The following is a 20,515-nucleotide window of genomic DNA, read 5'->3' as shown; positions in this document are numbered from 1 at the left end:
AGAAACAAGCACCTGTCTGCACGGGCAGCACTGTAGCATATTGGTTAGCACAGTTGCTTCACAGCTCCAGGGTCCCAGGTTCGATTCCCGGCTTGGGTCACTGTCTGTGTGGAGTCTGCACGTTCTCCCTGTGTGTGTGTGGGTTTCCTCCAGGTGCTCCGGTTTCTTTCCATAGTCCAAAGATGTGCAGGTTAGGTGGATTGGCCATGATAAATTGCCCTTGGTGTTCAAAAAGGTTGGGTTGGGTTACGGGGATAGGATGGAGGTGTGGGCTTGTATAGGGTGCTCTTTCCAAGAGCTGGTGCACACTCGATGAGCTGAATGGCCTCCTTCTGCAGTGTAAATTCTATGATTCTATGATTGGACAGGTGAGGAAAGGCAGGCATCCTGAAGCAGAAATAAAGGGAGACTAGAGACAGCAGTTTTCTGGAGAAGTTGAATTCCCTGTGAAAACTGTTCACACTGACTGTTCTCTTATCTTAGATAGTGTTATCTTCAATTTGCGACTGGTCTGGTCTCCCAGGAAAATGGTAATTTATTTAACAATGCAAAGGAAATCATTCATTTAAAAAAAAAATTTAGAGTACCCAATTATTTTTTTTCCAATTAGGGGGCAATTTAGCGTGGTAAACCTGCCTAGCCTGCACATCTTTGGGTTGTGGGGGCAAAACCCATGCAAACAGGGGAGAATGTGCAAACTCCACACGGACAGTGACCCAGAGCCGGGATCGAACCTGGGTTCTCGGCACCATGAGGCAGCAGGGCTAACCCACTGCGCCACCGTGCTGCCAAGGAAATCATTCATGGCAGGTTTCAGTGGACTGGTTCCCTCAACTATTTTTACAGGATCTCCTTTTTGGTTTCCTTTGTTGAACAGCTCCTCTACAGAGTCCAGAAAGCAGAGAGAACATCATGCTTTGAGCTATTTTATCACTTTTGTAGGCAAATCAAGAAACAATGCTCTCCTTGATTTGATTTATTGTCACATGTACCGAAGTAGTGTTTTTTTGCGGTATTTTTCTGCGGTGGAGGGAACGTACACAGTACGTACATAGTGGACAAAAGAATAATCAACAGAGAACATTGACAAATGGTACATCGACAAACCGTGATTGGTTACAGTGCAGAACAAGGGGCCAAACAAAGCAAATACATGAGCAAGAGCAGCATAGGGTGTCGTGAATAGTGTTCTTACAGGGCACAGATCAGTCCGAGGGGGAGTCGTTGAGGAGTCTTGTAGCTGTGGGGAAGGAGCTGTTCCAATGTCTGGATGTGCGAGTCTTCAGACTTCTGTACCTTCTGCCTGATGGAAGGGTCTGGAAGAACGCAATGCCTGGGTGGGAGGGGTCTCTGATAATGCTGTCTGTCTTCCTGAGGCAGCACGCGGTGTAGACAGAATCAATGTGGGGGTGGCAAGCTTGTGTGATGCGTTGGGCTGAGTTCACCACACTGCAGTTTCTTGCGATCTTGGACCGAGCAATTGCCATACCAACCCCTTTAATGAATCTGTTCTGTGGTGGTATCAAACTGGTTCTATACTGCCTGTATTGAAGCGATTGTGCACACAGAAATATTCCTTCCTTTGTCTGTTATCTTGACTATTGATTATTGATGTGCTTGACACTAGTCATTGCTCCTTTCTGGATGAGTTCCTCAGTTGTGTTCATAAGTTTAGTACAAGCACGGAAAATTGTGCACTAGCTTTCAACATTGACCCTTGAAAAGGTTTTCATTGCCACTTAATTCCAAATTGTGAATTCTTCCCTTCCCTTGATGCCTTTTACAGAGGCAATGATCTGAAACACAAACTACTGTGGTTCTTATCCCAATGAAAGAAATTCTTCTGTAAAATCAGTTGTAGACCTGAAAAAAGAAACTGTTTGGTGACACACCTTAAGATAGAGCTGCTCGTATTCTGCAGTAACAGATGTATGTTCCACTATATATATATATATATATATATATATGTTGTTATGCGGTCTGACTATAAGTACAGGGGAGTATCTTGAAACTGCAGTAGATTTTACATGAATCTAGAAGACAGCACCTGAAGTGTAAATGTTACAGCCTCATGAGAGGATGTGAAACTGAGTCTTGGAGCAAGTGTATTCTTGTGGCAATATATTGATTATATAACCTTGTATGGGGGGTGGAAAAATTAAGTTTTAAAGTTTTTTTTCCCATTAAAATTTAGGGGAAACAACTATTGCTTTTAGCTCAACTTGAAGTAACAGCTGTGACCTTTATCCGGCACAACTGTGAAATGAGCCGTCTTTATATGTTGTACAGCACAAGGCCCAATCATAAAAGATTTAAAATAAATAGTACTGGCCAGGTAAGTGTAGCACAGTATCGGGGAACAATGGGGTTCTGTCAGTTGAGCATACCGTTTGGCTTACTGAAATTCCTATTGTAGTACAGTATACCAGGCAATAACCTTGAAAGCTAGCTCAGTGGGACTTTAACATGCACTTTTACTAACTGTTCTCATTCCTGTTCCCTATTTCTGAATTTCCTCCTTCGTTTGTTTCTTAAACGTAGGAATTAGGAGCAGAAGTAGGCAATTCAGCCCTTTGAGGCTGTTCCGCCATTCAATCAGATCATGGCTGATCTCTTCCTGGTCTCAAATCCACCTCCCCACCTATTGCCCATATCCCTTTAACCTGTTCTTTTTTTTAAATCAAAAATATATCTCAACTCTTTCTTAAAAACTATTTAATGACTCAGATTTCACTGCACTGTGGGGCAGCGAGTTCCACAAATTCCCCTCCTCATCACAGTTCTAATTCAGTTCTCCTTCCCGGTTTCGTTCTCACTTTTCTTGTTGACATTCATCTTCTTTTGCTTCTCCATCTCTCTCATCCCTTCTTTGCAGTAATTGGCAGTACCTCTGTCTCACAAATTTAAGCAGTGCTTCTATTCCAGGCTCATGTTTCAGCTGCAGAGGCTGGCAGTGTACTAAATGTTTGTGCCTTTGGCAATAGCAGTAGTGTCACTTCCTATTTCATCCTTTGCCACATTCCAGGAGGATTAACAATATGCTGTGTTGGGTATCAAGTGGGTGTAATTGTTTAATAGCTGAGTTGTGCACCAGGTCTCCCACTTTGAGCTTAAATTATTTAGTTCATATTGTGATTAATTTAAAATATTAGCTGGTTAGGTCAGAAAAAAATAAAGCTTGTTATTGCGGTTGCCTACTTGTGTTCTCAGTCTTTCATGTCGTGATTGAGTGGTGAACAAACTATGTATACAGTATTCAAATAATTATCCTTTGGTCACAGTCGGAGATGCTATCGTGGGCTGATCTTGCTTTAAATCATAACTGGGCAATTGATAATTACTGATAAATTTTCTACCCATCAACTGCTTACTTTTCTGGTTGACCATTGTATGTGAATAAGTGGTAAATAATGTGACAACTGCGATTGACCAAGCCACCAAAGTTTCTTCAAAGAAGTTATTTTGAACATCGGTAAACTTGGTTACCAGATCAGAATTCTAACTTGAGGCAACATAGTGGTTGTAAATTTCAGCAGTGCCCTCCACCTTGCAAATGTAATCGTTCTCTAGATATAATACCTTTGATGAAACTATTAGTCATTACAAGGCATGTAGATTTTGTTGATTAGTTAAGTTGTTAATTCGAAATATTGACTTTTCAAGTGTCAGCCTGAGAAAGCGAACTCTCCCTAAGTCAAACCATTGTTTGTTCAATTCCCTCCATGGCTTGAGCATATATTTCAAGGTGGCTTTCCAATGCAGTACTGGGGGTGTGATGCTTTGTCCGAGGTCCTGTGTATCAGATGATACATTTAAACAAGGACCCATCTGCTCATTCAAATGGGCAGGAAGGATCCCACAGCACAAAATAAAGAACAACAGGGAGTTCGGCCAGTGTCCTGGCCACTATTCTTTTCTCCATTAACACCAACAAAAACGATGAAATGGTTATTGATGTAATCTGTCCATAAAACATTATTTATGCAAATTGCTTGCCATGTTAGACTGCAACTGTGCATAAAAAAATAACTAATTGTCTCAGAATGCCTTTGCTACTTTTAGACTTGGCTGTTCCAACATTGTTGGCTAGCTGCCCATATTACATCTTCCATCGCTAAAGTGCATCCAAAACTCTGCTGCCCATATTCTAACTCTCACCAAGTCTCTCACATTGACTTACATAAAGTCCTAGCAAAGCAGTGCCTCATTTTTAAAATTCCCTTGTTTTCAAAGCCCTACCTCTGTGACCGCCCCGAGTCCCACAACCCTTTGAAATACCTGCGCTTAACTAATTTTGGCCTCTTTAGCAGCTTATTTGAATTACTTCACCATTGGCGGCTGTATCTTTTGCTAGTACCTAATCTATGTAATTCCCTTCTTAAATCACTTTACCCCTTTCCTCCTGCAAGACACTCTAAAACTCAATTCTTTGACCAAGCTGTCAGTCATTTGACCATGATGTAACGTGGTTCAACGTGAAATTTGTTCAATGACACTCTTTTAAACGGTTTTTGGTGGTTTGTTGATGTTAAAGATTCTATATTAATACAAGCGTTTGAAGCATTTTGGAACATGAAAGGTATTGAATAACTACAAGTCCATTATTTTTCTTTAACATGTTTTCAAAATAAACATGTTGCCATGAGCAGAATCATTTAGTTACTAGCATGCCCTGATTTTAATTATTCTTGATGTGGGTGTTATGTCTGGGCTGGTATTGGTTGTCCACCCCTAATTACCCTTGAGAATATGGTGGTGAGTTGCCTTATTGAGCAGTCAAAGCAAAGAGGGAAATATTAGTGGGGATGATCAAAATGTTTTTATGGAGCCTCTTGAGGGAGAGGAGGGAGGTGGAAAATCGAATGAGAGAAGGTGTTCCAGAACATGGGACCAAGGCAACTGTCTCGGATTGTGTCCACATAGGTACCAACGACATAGGTAGGGATAGGGATGTAAGGCAGGAATTCAGGGAGCTAGGGTGGAAACTTAGATCTAGGACAAACAGAGTTATGATCTCTGGGTTGTTACCCATGCCACATGCTAGCGAGGTGAGGAATAGGGAGAGAGAGCAGTTGAACACGTGGCTACAGGATTGGTGCAGGAGGGAGGGTTTCAGATTCCTGGATAATTGGGGCTCATTCTGGGGTAGGTGGGACCTCTACAAACGGGATGGTCTACACCTGGACCAGAGGGGTACTAATATCCTGGGGGGGAAATTTGCTAATGCTCTTCGGGAGGGTTTAATCTAGTTCAGTAGGGGATTGGGAACCTGAATTGTAGCTCCAGTATACAAGAGGTTGAGAGTAGTGAGGTCATGAGTAAGGTTTCAAAGTTGCAGGAGTGTACCGGCAGGAAGGAAGGTGGTTTAAAGTGCGTCTACTTCAATGCCAGGAGCATCCGGAATAAGGTGGGTGAACTTGCGGCATGGGTTGGTACCTGGGACGTTGATGTTGTGGCCATTTCGGAGACATGGATAGAGCAGGGGGAGGAATGGTTGTTGCAGGTGCCGGGGTTTCGATATTTCGGTAAGCTTGGAAGGTGGTAAGAGAGGGGGAGGGGTGGCATTGTTAGTCAAGGACAGTATTACGGTGGCAGAAAGGACGTTTGATGAGGAAATATGGGCTGAGGTTAGAAACAGGAAAGGAGAGGTCACCCTGTTGGGGGTTTTCTATAGTCCTCCGAAAAGTTCCAGAGATGTAGAGGAAAGGATTCCAAAGATGATTCTGGATAGGAGCGAAAGTAACAGGGTCGTTGTTATGAGGGCCTTTATCTTTCCAAATATTGACTGGAAACACTATAGTTTGAGTACTTTAGATGGGTCCGTTATTGTCCAATGTGTGCAGGAGGGTTTCCTGACGCAGTATGTAGATAGGCCAACGAGAGGCGAGGCCATATTGGATTTTGTACTGGGTAATGAACCAGGGCAGGTGTTAGATTTGGAGGTAGGTGAGCACTTTGGTGATAGTGACCACAATTCAGTTACGTTTACTTTAGTGATGGAAAGGGATAGGTATATACCGCAGGGCAAGAGTTATATCTGGGGGAAAGGCAATTATGATGCGATGAGGCAAGACTTAGGATGCATCGGATGGAGAGGAAAACTGCAGGGGATGGGCACAATGGAAATGTGGAGCATGTTCAAGGAACAGCTACTGCGTGTCCTTGATAAGTATGTACCTGTCAGGCAGGGAGGAAGTGGTTGAGCGAGGGAACCATGGTTTACTAAAGCAGTTGAAACACTTGTCAAGAGGAAGAAGGAGGCTTATGTAAAGATGAGACGTGAAGGTTCAGTTAGGGCGCTCGAGAGTTACAAGTTAGCTAGGAAGGCTCTAAAGAGAGAGCTAAGAAGAGCCAGGAGGGGAAATGAGAAGTCTTTGGCAGGTAAGATCAAGGATAACCCTAGAGCTTTCTATAGATATGTCAGGAATAAAAGAATGACTAGGGTAAGAGTAGGGTCAGTCAAGGACAGTGGTGGGAAGTTGTGCATGGAGTCCGAGGAGATAGGGGAGGTGCTAAATGAATATTTTTCGTCAGTATTCACACAGGAAAAGACAATGTTGTCGAGGAGAATACTGAGATACAGGCTACTAGACTAGAAGGGCTTGAGGTTCATAAAGAGGAGGTGTTAGCGATTCTGCAAAGTGTTAAAATAGATAAGTCTCCTGGGCCAGATGGGATTTATCCTAGGATTCTCTGGGAAGCTAGGGAGGAGATTGCTCAGCCTTTGGCTTTGATCTTTAAGTCATCTTTGTCTACAGGAATAGTGCCAGAAGACTGGAGGATAGCAAATGTTGTCCCCTTGTTCAAGAAGGGGAGTAGAGACAAACCCGGTAACGATAGACTAGTGAGCCTTACTTCTGTTGTGGGCAAAGTCTTGGAAAGGTTTATAAGAGATAGGATGTATAATCATCTGGAAAGGAATAATTTTATTAGAGATAGTCAACATGGTTTTGTGAAGGGTAGGTCATGCCTCACAAACCTTATTGAGTTCTTTTGAGAAGGTGACCAAACAGGTGGATGAGGGTAAAGCAGTTGATGTGGTGTATATGGATTCCAGTAAAGCGTTGATAAGGTTCCCCACGGTAGGTTATTGCAGAAAATACAGAGGCATGGGATTCAGGATGATTTAGCAGTTTGGATCAGAAATTGGCTAGCTGGAAGAAGACAAAGGGTGGTGGTCGATGGGAAATGTTCAGACTGGAGTCCAGTTACTAGTGGTGTACCACAAGGATCTGTTTTGGGGCCACTGCTGTTTGTCATTTTTATAAATGACCTGGAGGAGGGCGTAGAAGGATGGGTGAGTAAATTTGCAGATGACACTAAAGTCGGTGGAGTTGTGGACAGTGCAGAAGGATGTTACAAGTTACAGAGGGACATAGATAAGCTGCAGAGCTGGGCTGACGGGTGGCAAATGGAGTTTAATGCAGAAAAGTGTGAGGTGATTCTTTTTGGAAGGAATAACAGGAAGACAGAATACTGGGCCAATGGTAAGATTCTTGGTAGTGTGGAAGAGCAGAGAGATCTTAGTGTCTATCTACATAGATCCCTGAAATTTGTCACCCAGGTTGAGAGGGTTGTTAAGAAGGCGTACCGTGTGTTAGCTTTTATTGCTAGAGGAATTGAGTTTCGGAGCCATGAGGTCATGTTGCAGTTGTACAAAACTCTGGTGCGGACGCATTTGGAGTATTGCGTGCAGTTCTGGTCGCCGCATTATAGGAAGGATGTGGAAGCATTGGAAAGGGTGCAGAGGAGATTCACCAGGATGTTGCCTGGTATGGGGGGAAGATCTTATAAGGAAAGGCTGAAGGACTTTAGGCTGTTTTCGTTAGAGAGAAGAAGGTTAAGAGGTGACTTAATTGAGGCATACAAAATGATCAGACGATTAGATAGGGTGGACAGTGAAAGCCTTTTTCCCCGGAAGGTGATGTCGAGCACGAGGGGACATAGCTTTAAATTGAGGGGAGATAGATATAGGACAGATGTCAGAGGTAGGTTCTTTCCTCGGAGAGTAGTAAGGGCGTGGAATGCCCTGCCTGCAACAGTAGTGGACTCGCCAACATTAAGGGCATTTAAATGGTCATTGGATAGACATATGAACGATAAGGGAATAGTGTAGATGGACTTTAGAGGGTTTTCATAGGTCGGCGTAACATCGAGGGCCGAAGGGCCTGTACTGCGCTGTAATGTTCTATGTTCTGAAGGTACACCTGCTTGGGGTAAGGTAGACGGAGGAAATTGTGCACAATGATGCCCGAGTCCGATATATGGAGCGTAGAGGTGAGGATCGTTGTAGAATTAGCGATGGTTAGAGAGGTGGGAAGGGGCGATGGTTACAGAGGGATTTAAACGCAACCATGAAATTTTTAAATTTTAAGCCCCAGGAGGATATTGACAGCATTGACGATGGGCAAGTAGGCCTTGATATGGCACATGATGCAGTCGGATAGTTTGGAATAACTCAAGTTTATGGAGGATGGAGATTTGACCAGCAGAGCATTGGAATAGCCAAGTCTGAAGATGACTAAGGCATGGATGTTGGTATTGGGAACAGATGGACCAAGGATGGGTAAAGTTGACATTGTAGGCGGTCATTGTGATGGAAAGAATTAGGAGGTCATATATTAAGCTGGGGGTCGAATGGGCACAAATCTAGTTTGAAACAATGACTGGGTAAGGGATGAAGTTGGTAGAGGTAAAGAATTCACGCAGAGACTGAAAAAAATGGTTTCCGTTTGTTTGGCAGGAGGGAATTATGGCTCAAACAGTCTAACAAAGAGGCAGTAGAAGTGTCAAAAAATATGGTGGAGGTAGATGACATACATGTTGCACTCCAAGCTGTGAAGATGTGAATGATGAGGGGAGCAAAAAAGGATTCTTAGAGAGCTCCAGTTGTAATGGTGCAGGGATCGGCAGAGAAACCATTCCTGGGAATGGTTAGCACTGTTGCTTCACAGCGCCACGGTCCCAGGTTTGATTCCTGGCTTGGGTCACTGTCTGCAGAGACTAGGGGCTTTTCACGGTTGCTTCATTGCAGTGTTAATGTAAGCCTACTTGTGACAATAAATATTATTATTATTATTACTTTAGTTGTGATGTGACTAGGTAAGAGCAGAACCAGGTGATGATAATCCCACCAAGATGGACTTTGATGGCAAGAGGATGATGTGGCCAACTGTGTCAAAGACTTCAGCAGTACCAGGAGACAATGCACCAAGGTCTTAGCTGAGAGGATGTTATTTGTGACTTGGTTTTGTGGCAGAAACCTAATTGGGGACAGTTGAGAGGAGTTGCGGAAAAGGAGGACAAGATTTTGGTAACAACAAAATGTTGAAGGATTTTAGGGAAAAGAACCAGTTTCTTGTCAGCTTGCCTGGTAAGCTGTACTGTAGGGGAGGGTAATATCCTATCCTTTCTAAAAACTGGAGGACAAAAAGCTCCTTTTAGTGCTAACACTGAGATATTTAATTGGCTACAGTGAGTTTCCAAGCAAATATGAAAAGTATTTTAGGTACCTATGAGTCAAAACTTTGCCCCTCATATGTTTTCAGATCAGTGGGAATAATATTTTGTCCCTGCTCTGGACTGAGATAATTAAGGGGGAGGATTGAGCGACAGCTGCTCTAATCAATGCATAAACACGAAACGGGTGCCATCATGTTTTGACCTGTAAATTGTTAGAAAATGTGCTGTACAGTAATAGTTTATGTTTCACCTGTGGTTTTAAGCAAGGACTTTGAATTTCACATTATTATTAAGAAGCTTATGTTTTACCAAGACAAGGCTATATTTGATATTTGAAGTAAATAAACCCACCTGCATTATGTAACCTGTTATTTTTATGCAAGTAATCATTTTTAATTATTATTTTCATTGCATGACATGTTCGCATTTGAGAAAAAAGTAAATCCTTTGAGGACTGAAGAATCTCTAATGGTTTTTAAATTAAACATAAGAATACTTTGGTGTTTTTACGACTTTGCTTTCAATCATGTTCAGAAAAGACCAATACTGTAGTGATTTAGTGGACTAATTGCATGGGACAGCTATTTAATCGTTGTAATAATAGGAACCTTAAGCAATGCACATCCAAACTGCCAGTGATTTGGATAAAATCTGGAATTTTGCTTTTGCTAGAAAATGGAGAACGACTGACAGACAAATTATAATTTTACATAACTATCAATCCAAGGTCCTTGTAATGATTAACCAATTTATCCGCAGATTTATGTAATTTATCTCTTCAGCTGTACATTAGATGTTCTGTACTTCGGTCCAAATGCAAGATGACCTCAAAAGCCTTGTCAGAGATCTGTCCAACAAGACCACAAGAAATAGGAACGGGAGTAGGCCGTTTGGCCCCTTGAGCCTGCTGTGCCATGCAATAGGATTATGGCTAATCTGACTTTCCTCACGTACATTTTCCTGCCCTTACCCCGAAACCCTGAATTCCCTTCCCGATCAGGAATTCATCTCTCTCGGGCTTAAACATACACAAGGACTCTGCCCCCACAGATCTCTGACAAAGACTTCCAAAGACTCTCGACCCTCAGGAAAATAAATTCCCCCTCACCAGTCTTAAATTGGCACCCCTTTATTCTGAGTCTATGCCCTCTGGTCCTAGATGGTCATTCTTCTAAACTCCATTGAGTAGAGTCCCAACCTGTTTAACCTTTGCTCATAAAGGCAATCCCTTCATACCAGAGATCATCCGAGTGAACATTCTCTGAACTGCCTCCAATGAAATAATCTTTCCTTAAATAAGGGGACCAAAACTGCTCCGTACTCCAGATGTGGTCTCCCTTGTACAGTTGCAGCAAGTCATCACAACTCTTATACCTCAACCCTCTTGCAATAAGGGCCAACATTCCATTAACCTTCCTGATTACCTGCTGCACCTGTGTATTAGCTTGGTTTTTCGTGCACTCGTGACCCCAAGTCCCTTTGTGTTCCAGCTTTCTGCAGTTTTTCTCCATTCAAATAATACTCTGTTCTTTTGTTCACCCTTCCAAAATGAACTTCACATGTTCCCACATTATACCCAATTTGCCCGATTAACTTATCAGTCTCTTTGCAAACGTTTTGTATCCCTCTCACAACTTGCCTTTCCACCTATTTCTGTGTTGTCTGAAAATATGGCAGCAGCACATCTTCTTCCAAGTGATTGATATAAATTTCCAATCCCCTGGTACTTCTCCAGAGTCCACAGATTTTTGGAAGATTACAACCAATGCATCCACTACCTCTGTATCTACCTCTTTTAGGATCCTAGAATGCAAGCCATCTCTGCCTTTAGCCCCATTAGATGGTGATAGTATTTAATTCCTCCCCCATATTCTTCAATATTAATGGGATGTTCAAAGTATCTTCCACTGTAAAGACTGATGCAAATTAGCTGTTTAAATTCTGTGCCAATTCCTTGTTCCCATTAACTACCTCGTCAGATTGATTTTCTGAGGGGCCTATGTTGACTTTGACCTTCTCCCTTTTTATATATTTTTTAAAACTCTTATTGTCAGTTTTTATATTCCTCACTATTTTGCCCCTTGTGTTTTATTTTCTCTCATCTTTTTAGTCCTCCTTTGCTAGATTCGGAATTTATCTCCGCCTTCGGGGCCATCGTGACCTTTCCCTCCTTTTTCTTTCAACTTAATATGCTCCTTAACTTCCTTGGTTAGCCATGGTTGGTTTATCCCTCTTAGAATCTTTCCTCCTTACTGGGATCATCTCCATGGGCAACAAGTTTGAAATCAGACTTGCTCATTAACCATGATACCATAAATAAGATTGAATACATGCCAAATATTTCATAACGAGTTATAGAAAATGCTTAATAATTCATATTAGTAGAACTGGTGTCAATGGTAAAAACAAAATAAATATTTAGATTTTGGGTGCAGAGGAAGCACATGGCTCTCACAGTCAATGTTGTGAGGAATCAGCATGCACTTCACTTGCCCTTGTTTTACATTCGTATCACTTCAGTCATACTGGTAGTAAACAAATACACAGATGGAAATCACCAAATATGTGCAGGTTAGCCATGCACATATTGCCATGGTAAATTGCCCCTTAATGTCCAAAAGGTTAAGTGTTGTTACTGGGTTATAGGGATAGGAGGTATGGGCTTAAGTGGGGTGCTCTTTCCAAGGGCTGATGCAGACTCTATGAGCCGAATGACCTCCCTTCTGCACTGTAAATTCTATGATTCTATATATTTTTATTCGGTATGAATTACCTTAAATGCCTGTCACTGTCTCATCCACTTTTAGCTAACTCTATCTTCAGCTCATTGTAATTCCCTTTATTTCAGTTAAACACAGTTGATTCTTACACTCAAAAAGATTGTTCAATTTTATGATGTTATGACCACTACTTCCAAGGGGATCTTTTACTCTGGAGGTCACTTAATATATCCTGCCTCTTTACCCATTACTGATCCAAGATAACTGTTCCCTGGTTGCTCCATGATATATTGCTCTACAAGACTATCCCGAACGCACTATGAACTTGTTTATTGTCGTAGCGACCCTTTCCAACTTGATTAGCTCAATTAACATGAAGATTAAAGTCACCCATAATTATTGCTCTTTTCACATGCTCCTATTATTTGTTAATTTATTCCCTTTCCTACAGTGTGGCTATTCCTGGGGGTCTATACACTACTACTGATGTCTTCTTTCCCCAGCCATTTTTAATTTCACCCAAATTAACTCTGCATCGTCAGAGTCTAGATCATCTCTCAAACTGTCCTCATTTCATCTTTAATTAACAGTGTTATCCCACCACCTTTTCCTTTCCTCCTGTCGTTCCGAAAGGTAAGTTCACAGTTGTTAGCTCTTTGTAGCCATGTTTCCCGAATGAATATGAGACCATATCCATTTACCTCTGCGCCATCAGTTCGTAAACCTTATTCTGAATGCCCCGTGCAATAAAATACAAAGCTATTTGGCTTGCCTTGTCATTTTTAATAACTTTTTTTGTTCTGTGGCGCTAATTGCCACTCGCCCTTGATTACCCTGTCTGCAGGTTTTGCATTTTAGTGTTCTTTCTTTCATTCCTGTCCTTGTTTCTCTTTCCCTTATCACCCTGTTTAGGTTCCAATCCCTCTGTAAATCTAGTTTAAATCGTCCCTAACCACACCAGCAAATACCCGCCCGAGGGCATCGGTCCTGGTCCTGCCCTGGTGTAACCCATCCAGCTTGCACCCACCTCCCCCAGAACCGGTCCCAATGTCCCAGGCATCTGAAACCCTCCCCCTTGCACCATCTTTCCAGCCATGTGTACCACGATCACTGGCTGTTCACCCTCCCCCCTCCAGAATTTCCTGTAGCCGCTCGGAGACAGCCTTGACCCTAGCATCAGGGAGGCAACATACCATTTACCATTCTGGAGCCTTGTTTGTAGCCACAGAAATTACTACATATTCCCTTTGCAACTGAATCCCCTAAACTATTGCATTCCCACACTTTTTGTTCCTCCCATGTTCAGCAGAGCCAACATTGCTACTTTCCCCTGAGAGGCCATTCCCCTCAACAGTATCCAAAATGGTATCTTTTGCAGGGGAATAGCCAAAAGGAGATTCCTGAATTGCCTGTCTAGTCCTCTTGCTCTGCCTGGTGGTCACCCATTCTCTTCCTGCCTGTAGACTCTTAGCCTCTGCTGTGCCCACGTCTTTATATGTGCTATCCGCAATGCACTCTGCCTCACAGATGCTCCACAATGTCCCGAGCTGCCACTCCAGCTCCAAAACGCAGGCTTCTAGATGCTACAACTGGAGGCACATCTTATGCACATGATTGCCCCAAGCACTGGACATGTGCTTGGCTTCCCACATAGAGCAGGAGAAAACCACAGTTTTGAGCCCTCCTGCCATGACTTATCCCAACCTTTGAAGGACTCTCAAATCAATTAATATTAATTGGGGCTGGTTTAGCAAAGGGCTAAATCGCTGCCTTTGAAAGCAGACCAAGGCAGGCCAGCAGCACGGTTCAATTCCCGTACCAGCCTCCCCGAACAGGCGCCAGAATGTGGTGACCAGGGGCTTTTCACAGTAACTTCATTTGAAGCCTACTTGTGACAATAAGCGATTTTCAGTTTCAGTTCATTACTCCAGGGCTCCTCTTCTCTTGACCTCATTAATACAGAATCTAGCGATTGCAAACTATAAACCACAGAATAAAGATTTAACAAACTATATGAGCAATAATAGTAGTATAAATAATCATCGTCTGTACTTACCCAATCGGCAGCTTCACTTGTCCCGCGTCACTTTTGAAGCTGGTCATGATCTCAGGAGCTCCACCGGTTTGAGTGGGGGATACGTTGGGCTGCTTCCCACTGCTCTGCTCTGCTGCTCTTCGTCAGATTCTCTCTGGTCTCTCTCTGACCTCCTGTGCTGCCTACTGTAAAAGTTACTTAAAGTGCAGAAGTGTTCACCAATCAGAAAAAAGGGACTGACCACCACCTCTCTGTTTCACCAAATTCCAGCTGCACTCGACTGTACCAGAACAGCACTGAAGGAGCTCTCCTTTTATGGTCCCTAATTCAAGGTTCTTGGAACTAAATTTTATCTCCCCACTCTGGGCTCTCTTTAATTTTCAACCAACAGTGAAAGGTTGGCTGAGAGTAACGAGAGACAGTGTTACAGCAACAAAGTTAGGGAGCAGTTGATATTCAAGCTGATATGAATGCATTCAGTGCTGCTGCTGGCCCCACCATCCTTGGTGAAATTATTTCACAGGTGGAAAACCAACATAGAGCAGATCATGAGGGACAATATAGCCATGTATGTAGATAACCACTTTCTTTCCCCTCACCCCCAGCCCCCTCCACATTTAGACTCAAATTGGCACTGCCTTTTCTAATCTGCTGTGAGTATATTCACAAAGCTGCAGAAATGCTTATTTCAAAAAAATTATTTACTTTTTGTCCCTGTTCCTGCAGAGATTTAGTTTTGGGCAAAATGATTGAATTTATTCTGCAAAAAATAAAATCTGCTGGTTAGATTTACCATTACTGGGTTAGATTTACCATTACTGGGTTAGATTTACCATTACTGCCCAGAAGTGCTTTACTGACATGAAGTACCTCTGGCTATTTCACCCTATCACTAAAGGGCTTGATGGCTCTTTGTTCTTGAATAAGGTTTACTCTGCAGATGAAAGCACAAATATTTTAACCCATGCAACACAATTATCTGGGGATTGACCATTGAGGAGACAAGCTAACTCTGAATAATCTTCTGTCATGTCAATGAGATGTTTGTTATGAATTCCAGTAAGCAATGCTGCAGTTTTCATGGTGGTTTAATATAAATTCTCTCAGTAAAATTGAGTAAATCCCATTCCAAGAACCAGTTTGCTCCAGGCAAATAGTTTTCCAAATTTGTGACGGGCTGGATTTTCTACCCAATGACTTGACCACCCAGTGAAATCTAGCCTTGAAGAGGATTACACTCTGGGTAATTCCAAATGTGCTTTAAACTTCAGTTCAGATCAACTAATGGAAAAGACCAAGAATTTGCTGAGTGAGACCTTTACTTCTATTCAATAACTTCTCTAAGAAATAGGGCCCTTCACTGGAATGTATTGTTTGGGAAGAATTTATTCCTTGGAGTTAGAATCTAGAGAAAGGGTAACTTATTTATAGAGCAGTTCCCGATCTATGCTTAGAAAAGCAAAACACGGGCAGCACGGTGGCACAGTGGATAGCACTGCTGCCTCACGGCACCGAGGTCCCAAGTTCGACACCGGCCCTGGATCGCTGTCCGTGTGGAGTTTGCACATTCTCTCCGTGTATGTGTGGGCTTCGCCCTCGGAACCCAAAAGAAGTGCAGGCTAGGTGGATTGGCCACGCTAAGTTGCCCCTTAATTGGAAAAAATGAATTGTGTGCTCTAAATTTTAAAAAAGGAAAGCAAAGCACTGGATTCTGGAAATCTGGGATAAAAACAGAAGATGCTGGAAACGCTCAGCAGGTCTGACAGCTTTTTCTGGAGAGGGAAACAAAGTTAATGTTGATGACCCTTCATCAGAACTCGTCTGCTTGTTCTGATCCTTACAATTGTTCTGTGTAGGAGTCTATTGTAAATCTTTTATACAAATAATCTTTTATACAAATGGTCTTTTAAACAAACAATGTTTTATCCGAATAATCTTTTGGGCCAGGCCTTGTAGAAATGCCATTGCAGACTGCAAAAGTTTGATAATTGGTAACTTTCATAGCAAATCGCCAATCTCTTATATTTACAATATCTGTCTCGCTTAATACTGCAGATAAGTTACTGGTTTTGACGCTGTGGTTCTAAGGACTTGACTAGCCCATTGTTTTCTGTTACTTTCCGTTAATGATTGGGTATTACTTTGGATGCCTCGTTCACACAAGTGGCTAAATAATTCTATCATATAATTTCAGCCTGTGATACTTTACAAAAGGAAACATGGAAAAGATACTTTGAGTGCAGCCCAATTGTAATAAGAACATAAACCAGTTTGCCAAGAAAGTTAATGCTTGGTTTCACATTTTTATTAACTGCAGATGAAAATAGGCAATTTGGAAACCTGTGTGCAATTTGCTTCTGCATATAGAAATCAATTTGATGTTGGCACAAAGCAAAATGAATAACAATTAGAAGTGTGCAGGTTGCATAAATTTATTTTCGCCTATGTGAGTGCTCCAGTTTACATGTGAAATTTGAATTGACTGTTTAGTGGAATATGAAACTAATGACCAAGAACGTGAATGAACTTTCATATTCTGTTCTTCGGTCTGAAATGTGTAAATCCACAGCCCATTGTTGCTCCGTTTCTTCCGCATTTTCACTTTTCAAATGAAGATTTGTTGAGAGAGTGCCGTCTCAGGCGCCTTTCCCATCTGGCATTTTTGATTCTTGAACCCTGGGTTTAAATCCAACGTTAAAGATGTGGAGAAGGCTTTCTGCCTGCCAGATGTAAAGGTTCTACATGGAATGAGTGGGTATTTGTAATCAGGTTCATAGTGGAGAAAATTGTCTATAATTCAACACTGATTAGGACTAAATTGGCAATCTTGTTGAAAGAGGTTACTTGTGTGGAAAGTAGGAAAAAAATTCCATTGGTGCAGTGGAGAGTGCTCTTTAGAGAATGGAATTGCTGTTAACTGATGGGGCACAGTAGAGGGAGCTTTACCTGGCATTCACTGTTACCTGATTTGGGATTTCATCAAAGTTATGGTGAAGCATTGCATTTCTTAGTGCTGATGTCACTTTTTTTGGTCACGAGATTTAAAAAAACAATCTATTTCAATGGATTTAACTGGAGATTCAGGCTACTCTTTAAAGCAAAATTGTATTTTTTAAAAAGTAGCTCTGTCTACGTTTGCCACACACAACACAAGTTTGCTGATGCATTTCCTTTTTGGGTTATGCTTCGCTGTAGCATCTCATCTCAATTTGAATTGGGTGCACATATAACCTTGCAGGTGACTGTCACCTTCAGTGAATAGTCCGAATTCAACAATCTTTGCTACGTCTGAATGTGTGGGCAGGATTCTCCCGTACCTGGCGGGGCGGGGATGCCGGCGGGACGGAGTGGTGTGAACCACTCTGGTGTCGGACCGCCCCAAAGGTGCGGAGGATTCCGCACCTTCAGGGGCTAGGCCGGCGCTGGAGTGGTTTGCGCCCCGCCGGCCGGCGTGGAAGGCCTTTGGTGCCGCGCGAGCCGGAGCCAAAGGGACTCCGCCGGCCGGCGCGGGTCCGTGCATGCACGGGAGCGTCAGCGGCTGCTGACGTCATGCGCAGGGGGTGGTCACCTTCGTGCCGACCATCGCGTAAGCTTACACGGCTGGCGCGTAGGAAAAGAGTGCCCCCACGGCACAGCCCCGCCCACGGATCGGTGAGCCCCGATCGCGGGCCAGGCCACCATGGGGGCACCACCCGGGGCCAGATCGCCCCCCCAGGACCCCGGAGCCCGCCCGCACCGCCAGGTCCCGCTGGTAAGGGACCAACTCTAATTTTAGGCAGCGGGACCTGCATAGAACAAGTGTGGCACCTGGCGGGGGGTCTCGGGGAATCTCGCCCTGTGACTCCGATCATCAGCTACTTGGCAACATCCTCAAGGTTTTAATCACCTGCTGCAAGAGTGAACCAATTACAGTACAAACTGGATTGTTTAGTGACGATACAAGTTGGAGCATTTACATGCTGTTCAAAATCTCTCTCTGATCGCAATAATAGCTTTTTAAACTATGGGCGCAATCCAACGGCCACGCTGCGCCCAAAAAGCAGCTTGCCACGGAATAGCTTGGCCAAAAGAAGCTGGGTGACCCCACTCTCAGGATCTACCCGGCTCGCATCACCTTGTGGGATCTAAAGCGATCTTGCCAGACAATGCGATGTAAATCCCACCAAGGCAGGATCACTTTTTAGCAAATCTGCATATTAGAGGGAGACAGCTAGTCTCACTTTAATATGCAGTGCGTGATTCAACTCCAAGGGACCAGAGTGCCATAGTGAGCGTTTTTTGCTGCGTGATTTCCGGCGCTCGCAGCGCTGAAAACACGAGGCTACAAAACGCCACCCGCGTTAGATAAGGGGCCTAAGCGGGGAACGTGCGGCCGTGACCGCGCATAGACCCGTTTTGTGCAGTGAGGAGCTCCGCTCGCCAGAACTCCTCAGTGCAGCGAGAGATCGGGATGCCATTTTTAAAGGGCATCCTGATCTCCGAGGCACCCAGCCCCAACGCATTCCCGGAGGGTCCCTGCTATCTCTCCCCCCACAACACCCGTGCAGGGCACTCTGGCTCAGTCGCCTGCCCACACGGTGCCAGCTTGGCACTTTGGCAGTGCCAACCTGGCCGGGGTACCACCATGCCCAAAGGCCTTGCACCTGGGGCATCAGATCCCCTGGGAGACCCCACAAGTGTGGTTCCGTCTGGTCCCCTTTTGTGGCGACCAGTGCTGAGCAGCACTCGGGCGAGGTCTCCGAGGCAAAGGAGATAGATCTTGCGTGTCAGGTAGCTCCGGAATCTGCCCATTAAAGTGAGACCAGCTGCTATGCTTTAATATGCAATTTGCTAAAAAGTGATCCCACCCACAATTGGCGGAATTTACATTGCAACCTCTTGCGAGATTTTGTTAGATCTCACTATGTATTGCAAACCGGGTCGATTTTGGGAGTGGGGTCTCCCGGCTTCTATTGGCCACGCTGAGCTGCGGCGAGTTGCTTTTCGGCGCACTGTGGCTGTTGGATCACGCCCCTAGTTTCTCGAGGTACCCGAGGCGTTGGGATCTATCTCCGTAACCTTGGAGACCTCGGGCAGCATTGTACAGCACTGCTCCCCACATACGGTCCCAGACGGAATGGCATTTATGGGGGTCTCCCAGGATTCGGAGGCCCTTAGGTGCATGCTCTTTGGGCAGGGTTGCACCCTGACAGGGCCAGCCTGACACCCTGACAGTGTTGCCTGGGTGCCAGCCTGGCACTGCCAAGGTGCCAAGCTGGCATTTTTGTTTGCTGGCAATCGAACTGGGGAGTGCCCTGCAAGGGTTTTAGGGAGGGTTTGCGGGGGGAGGGGGGGGGGGGGGTTTGCCTGGGACCCTTCCATAGTGCATTGGGGTTTGTAGGAGGTCGGGGGTCATGTCAGTGGCCTCTGAGATCTGGGCGCCAAGCGGAGCTTCTCAATGTAGAGAATGGGGCTAGGAGCAGCCTTGGCTGCACGTTTTCCGCTGAGGTCCCTTATTTAAAGCGAGTGGCATTTTAGTCATGTGTTAGTCGGCGCTGTGAGCACTGGTAACATGCGGTTAAACGCGCTCGCTATGGGACTTTGATTTAATTTAGTTAAAACGCGTCCTTTATGTTTTGCTTTGATTTTTTTTGTTCTCTTTTAATTTTATGATTGGGTTGTTATACATTGAAATGGTTTGAATATTGTAATTATTCTGTTTCAAGGCGTTTTAGAAACAGGAAGACAAGCTGCTTTTTCAGCATACAATTCTTTTTAAGTCTCACCATAATGTGCAGTCAGTGGAGTTAGTTGACCTTGCCAAGTCAACTAATTTTGAATTGTATCTTATGTCATGCCTAGTGCAGGCACGTCTTATTCATTGCTTGAAATGTGGACTGCACTTTGTATAATTTTCTGGAACATGTCTTTTATTTGAAAATGGACCCTGACAAGACTGTTAAGATGACTGCCAAAGGACAGCGACTTTTGCAACTTTGTACAGACACAGGATTAACTCATGTCTGAAAATACCCCAGGAAAGTTCTCCAATATTAATAGGTTTCTAAGGTGCTGAAGGACCATCCGGAATAGTTCAATGGCAGAGACCTAACAAACCATGACTGACAGACTTGTTGCAGACCTGTGAATGGAATATCACATTAGATCTTCCAGGCAGCTAATCGTAGCTGGTATGTTGATGTGTTGCCAACCATTCCACTATAATAAAATAACCCTGGGAATTACAGGTCAGTTAGTCTTACTTTGTTGGTCGGCAAAGTAATGGAAAGGGTACGGAGGGATAGGATTTATGAACATC

At 43.8% G+C, this 20,515-nt stretch overlaps 1 protein-coding gene across 1 annotated transcript in view; it reads left to right on the top strand.

Annotated features, from left to right (window-relative positions):
- The window catches only part of LOC119953193 (protoheme IX farnesyltransferase, mitochondrial), a 156,619-nt gene that overhangs the window by 24,215 nt on the left and 111,889 nt on the right, over positions 1-20,515 (top strand). The window lies entirely within an intron of this gene.

Source organism: Scyliorhinus canicula, chromosome 18 (genome assembly GCF_902713615.1).
Source record: "Scyliorhinus canicula chromosome 18, sScyCan1.1, whole genome shotgun sequence".
NCBI lineage: Eukaryota > Metazoa > Chordata > Chondrichthyes > Carcharhiniformes > Scyliorhinidae > Scyliorhinus > Scyliorhinus canicula.
Note: the sequence above shows the minus strand (reverse complement) of the source record. Positions and strands in the feature narration are given on the sequence as shown.